Source organism: Cheilinus undulatus, linkage group 21 (assembly GCF_018320785.1).
Source record: "Cheilinus undulatus linkage group 21, ASM1832078v1, whole genome shotgun sequence".
Classification (NCBI taxonomy): Eukaryota; Metazoa; Chordata; class Actinopteri; order Labriformes; family Labridae; genus Cheilinus; species Cheilinus undulatus.
The window spans coordinates 16,754,348-16,760,737 of record NC_054885.1 but is presented as its reverse complement, the minus strand read 5'-3'; positions in this window follow the sequence as shown (position 1 = coordinate 16,760,737).

Genomic DNA, 6,390 nt, shown 5'->3' with positions numbered 1-6,390 from the left:
GTAGATATTGTCTTTATGATAACTCATAAGTTTACTCTGTCTCAATGTAAATTTTTATCTTGGGCTATCATGGGGTTTGATTTGGTGATGTCAAATTTACATTCAGCCAGATCAAAATTTTTTTGTTTCAGCAAAACTGAAAATACCAAATGTAACAAATAAGAATTTTTTTTTTTTTTTTTTTTTTTAAGTCGATCCATTATAACTTTGTTTTTCAGTGTGATTGTATGAAGGCTTTTGTGGGCCCCAGGAGATTTTCAGGTTTCAAATAGGGCTGTAGCATACTTAAAGTCCCAGTAAAGTGATTAAAAAACCCTATATTTTAGGTTTGCTGTATGAGCTGAAGCCACGACCCCTGAGAAGAAATACAATCCTCTCAGATTTAAAAAAAAAATAAATAAATAAATAATGCTTCAGAGTGCGGCTGCCTGGCTCTGTGCCAGAGAGGAGACAGAAGTTGGGGATCAAATTTACTGTTTTCTGGCACAAATTGCTCTATTTTGATACTTGTAATGAACAAAAACAACATGTAGCTGGCTTTTAACTTTCAATGAAGGCAGTAGCATCAGCTATCAATAGACTGTACAGAGATGTACTGCTCTGTGATTTTATATCGTTGTAGTAATTCCCCATCAAGATCGGTGATGTCATGTGCTCCTATATTTGCCCTGCCCAAATTAAACCCAACCAGGAAAGAGGTGAACAACTTTCTAACGGTCTAAATCAAAATTCAGTCACCATAGATGTCAGTGTTTTCTCATGTTTACAGCAACCTTATTCCAACATATCTAGAGTGTTTAGACACAAAGTTTGGATTTTCACCTAACAGCGATTTAAAGTTTGTGCTTTAGAAAAAATAGTTTTGACAGGGTCAAGGACAATATTTCCCAGCCTTATATAACTGGAGCACACTGGTTGTACTACAAACCGAATCATAATGTGGCTCCCTGAATATCCAGTGGTTTGATGGTCAGGCAACAAGCAGCCTATATTAAAGTAGCTTTACTGTTATATGTTTTAAATGTTAAATGCCAGTCAAATAACTACAAAGCTTTCTAATAAGTAATGTATGTTTTGGCTTTCTGCAAAATGGTTTGTCAAAATACTTTGACCATGCTTAATCTCTGTGTGGTGACAGAAAAAGGAAGAAACAGGCCAAATCTACCATTTTTGCATCACTTTGGCAGAGGTTGAAGATGTTCCAGTTTTATAGGCATTAAGGGAGGATGACTGAGGAAGCTTAAAGTGATCATGGAAAGCACAGATGTGACTTTTTGTTTCACTGGTAAGTCATTCACCTTTCACATCAAATGATCCCCAGTAGTCTGGCAGGATATCACACAAACATTAAAGCCTCAAAAGGTTTAAATTAACATCGCTCATCAAGTCCACATGTGTGTTTGTGCCAGTTTACAGCTCTGACAGTGGTTAAAAACAGGACGTCGACCATTTCCTTTGTTGAGAAAAAAGAAAATCTGCTCAGCTTCAAATTTAAAGCCTTTTTTCCTGAATCAAAGGGCTTCAAGTGAGTCACACATAAAGGCACATAGAACTGCTCTACACAAAGGATAACAGGGCTCTGGCAGGGTAAACATTGCGACAATCCTCCACTGACAAGTCCTTTTTTTTTGTTTGTTTTTTTATCAATCCCCCTATAAAAATGTACTGTCACACCAGGAGGCATGTGGCGATTTTATGATGTAGAGAAAGTTTGATCTATTCATTAAAAAAGGGGAATATCTGAAATCCAAGAGCACATGTTGTATCACATGTCTGTTGTATCTCTCTTTTTTAGTCTGGCACCACATAAACATCATTGCTTCCTTTTACTGATGCTGCATTAAACAACTATCTCACATCGGAGGATCCAGTTGGCAGTGAGAGATAAACACCTGAAATATTCAAGAAAAACAAGGTACTAAAGAATACTCAGAAACAAAGATGAAGAACCTATTCAAAATTAGTTATCATAATAGAGTATATACCTCCTTTTTAGAATAAATGCTACTTGTTGTAATGCAATGACTATATTTGATGATGCTGAGGGTGAAAAAGTTCCCAAAAATCCATCGGTGATGGGAAAAGTAGGTCCTATAGCATGTTTCTACTTGATGTAAGCCCAAAATGCAATGCTTTTTCCAGACCAAAGAAAAAAGACCAGGTCTGTTTTCTGATCTGCCTGAGTCCTTTCAGACTGGAACTTTATAGCATGGATCTGCCTGACTGACATGGAAATTAGCCAGTTAATCTGCTTTGCAAGGTAAGTGGCGATGGAAAAAGGCTTCCATTTTGAGGATAAAATGTTTAGAGTCTTAAGTCTGTTGGTTTGCTAGCTTTTGTTAATTTTCACAGAAAGTGAAACTGTGAGCTACATAGAATTTTGACATCATTGATAGTCAGGGATCATCTAAGAAAATGGTATGAAAGCATGATTTATGGGCGTAATATTTTACTCAGCCTCATGGTGGCGCCAGATTAGACAAATTAGACAAATTTTTGCCCATTCATTCTGTCGAACATTTACGAGGTCAGGCACTGATGCTGGGCTAGAAAGCCTGACTCACAATCATTGTTCCAGTTAATCCTAAAGGTGCCTGATGGGGTTGAGGGCAGTCAAGTTCTTCCACTCCAAACTCAACAGACCATGTCTTTATAGTCCTTGCTTTGTGCACTGGAGCACAGAATAGAAAAGGGTCTTCCCAAACTGTTGCCACAAAGTTGGAAGTACAGCATTGCCCAAAATGTCTTGGTCTGCTGAAACATTAAGATTGTCCTTCACTGGAGATAAGGGGCCTAGCCCAAACCCTGAAAAACAGCCCCATTACTTTATCCCTCCTCTACCAAACTTCACGGTTGGCACAATGCAGACAGGTGACGCCTAGGCTTGCCCATCTTACCAAGACAGTTTGGCTGCAGACCGTTCATTTGAGAACAAAAACACATGCTAAAACTTCCAGAAATAAAACCGGATTAAACTTGGGGTGTAAATCTACCTTCTTATAGGCTTAGGTAGTCCTGGTAAAGTTTTTCCCTAGTGAACACAGGGTCATACTTGCTATATGACACTATAAGAGCTGAATTTCTGATAAAATCTTCTATTCCTGCCATAAATATTAATTTTGTCTTGCTCTTGTAGCATTTAATTTTTTTCTTGCATCTTATCGCCCTCAGTGTTGCTGAAAGATGACCTAGCTGCTTCAAAAAGTTACGATAACCGTGATGAAAGACGAGAGAAAACTCAAACGTGAGGACAGAGAAGAGGGACAGACATTTTGAAAATGGACCCACAGGAAGCATAATAGTGATTTGTGGGCAATCATGGTCTATTTATCTGTGCCAGTCTTCATTCTCTGTCTTTCTCTTTTTGCGTTACACCTTTCTCAAGATCATTACTCCGTCTATCCTTCTCCTCCTCCGTCTTATCATCCGTCTAACTCTGTTGTCAACATGTCATTCTTTCGCTCCATTCTCCTGCCGCTCGATTTCTCTCCCCCTATTCTCACTTTCTATCTCTCCTACATCCCATTCTCTCTGCAGTTATTCATCCCCCAGACTCCCCTGCTCCTCTCAAATCAAGTCGTGAGCGCGAACCCCCCCTCCCTCCTCATTAGTTCTGCAGCCCGAGAGGAAGCCAAGGGGAAATGGATCCACTCTCTCTTTCTTCGCCACGAAGGCTGCTCGGGAGACAATTCTGAGCCCGCATCCATCTCCATTAGTGGGACAACACTGCGACCGGCTCGACCCCCCACCCACCCACCCAACTCGCTACCTTGTATCACGTTTCACTACCCACTATTTTTCCAGGTGGAGGAGCGAAGGCCGGGCCGAGGCTGCATGGGAACAAGGATGGAGAGGGAGGAAGAGTAGGGATGATTTAGACCTTGTGTAAAGGAATTGTCCATCCTCGGTTTCCCTCCATGCTCTGATATGATGGGGTCCCTCAGGGGTGATTTCTGGGACACAGAAGACTACAGTGTGGGCCAGTGCACCTCAGTGGGAGGACTGAACTTTTCTACCCTTTCCAGCTCATAAAGGCAGTCTGCAGCGTGACATGAGTCATAATGGTGCTGATTCTCAAAGATTTTTCAGGCTAAAAGTGGGAGCACAGATGATGTTGAGGCTATGCAATTTAAGCTGCTGAAAAATGTAGTCCCAATCACCAAGGCTGTAACCCAAATTCATGAAAAATTGTGAAAAAAGAGCTAAGAGTTTGTTGAAGGATTATTTAAGAGTTTCTTAGAGGAACATATTCTTTCTCTTTTAGCTTTTTTTGTGTTCTCGGCATGTTGCCATTATGTCCTGTTTTTAAAGGCTATTGAAGGTGAATGGGACCCTGTATTTATATGCATATAACAAAGGAACGGTTCAGGTGATCAATAAGACATTAGAATACAATAGGGTTCAGACCAGTTGATCTCAGCAGGCACTAATACCAACACCATAGAATCAGCTCTACCCACCGTCTTTTTGCCTCTATGGCTACATTCACTTTAATTTACACAGAGAGTAACGTCTTCATGTTTTCCTCTTTACTAACAGTGCAATCATGATTATAATGGAAAGATTTGATGGGTGACTAATGCATAAAAGTAGTAGGGGTACAGGACAGCTGACGCCTCATGATGTTACACTACCCAGAGTGCAGTGCAAACTAAACATGGTGGCATACATTTTTGTTTTTATAACAAAATACAGATATCTAGAGAGTGTTTATGTTCAGTATACATACTAGAGATACAAATATCTATCCAGTATGGTGAAATTGTCTGACCATGCATAGTTCCTTTAAGCCTTAAGGTCGTTTTCACACCTGATAGTCCGGGGGACTCGTCTGTTTTGAAATGGAAATTGCAACATTGTTGCGCTTTCCTTTGGTTTGGTTCACATTCACACTGCTCTTGGTCAAATGGACCAAACCGTCTGAACACCTACAACCTCTGCCTGTTAGGGGCACTGTCATCGCAAACAAATGGCGACCAAGAAGAAAAGAGGGCGTAGAAGAAGATGAAGCAGGAAATCAATGTCCTTTCGCTGGTCTTTTTTTCCACATAAACAATGAAAAAGACACTGAATTTACGGCGTGTCGGGGTTTCTGCTTTTGCATTGGGGCATTGCAAGCAGCCAGCAAGGCAGTGAGCTGTCCAGCATGTCATTCTTTACATGAGACGAATAAATCAGCACCTACTACAACGTGTTGCTATAGCTACACAGGCGCCAAGCGTCGTACCAACATGTATTTGAATGTATTAAATCACATATAAATCCGTAGCTATATTATTAAGCTTTATGCCACTTACTGCCTTTGGTTCACAAGTTGGACCGCTTTGCTTTCACACCTCAAACGAAACGCACCAGGGTTCATTTGGAAGCGGACCGAGACCCCCTGTTTTCAAGCGGATCAGAGTCTGCTAGTTTGGTCCCCACCAGAGTTTGTGTGAGCTTTCACACCACTCTAAACGAACCAGACTATCCAGGAAAACGGACCAGAGTTCGTTTAAAGCGGACCAAACAGCTCTGGTGTGAATGCGCTCACACCATGAAGAGATCCAAAGGACCTTTTTCTTTTCCAGAGAATGTTAATTTAAAAAAAAAAAAAAAAAAAATAGAATTGTTGTCATAGATCCTTAGCCTAAAACTGACTAAGTTACACAAAAAAAAAACTGACACATTTGTCCCTAAGGACAAAAAATGTCCCATTTAAAACCATTAAAATTGACATTTTTCATCCCACATTTATCTTAATAGAAACTAATGCATTCCTTTATGTCAAGATGCCATTTTGAACTACTAGCTTTCAATTTTTTGAAATTTATATTTGTCCACTAGATGGTGCTACTTTTTCCCATTCAAAGTAGTGTGTTTAAAAACATATGTGTGCATGTGTGTGCATTTTTTGTTTTTGTGATTTGACCCCATTTGATTAGTATTTGATATGTATGTTGCAGGCTGAAGTAAGACCAACTAATTCAAAGTGGAAAAAAATATTAAAATATATTATTTTTACATCAGTTTTTGTAAGCTGACGTTTTTTTTGTCATTAGGACTTCAAGTGTGAAGTTTTTTTGTTTGTTTTTTAAATCTGACACTTTTGAAAAATAACCATGCTTAAGAATCACTGTTGCTGCCAATCACTGACCCATCTCATAAAAAATCGCCATTAAAAACTGTTAGGTTATGTAATACTGGCCTTTAAAGGGTGAAAATCCCCCAAAATATAATGAACATTTAATATGTATATGTAGACTACTTAAAGCTGAGGTAGTCTTTAAAGACTGACTTGTTTAAGTGGAAAAAATGATCAAAAGTGACAAAAGTTAAACTTCAAGCAGCTAAAGCTAAGTCACCTCTTTAAACAGGTCTGGACAGATGTGTTTCCAGGTCATGGCATCT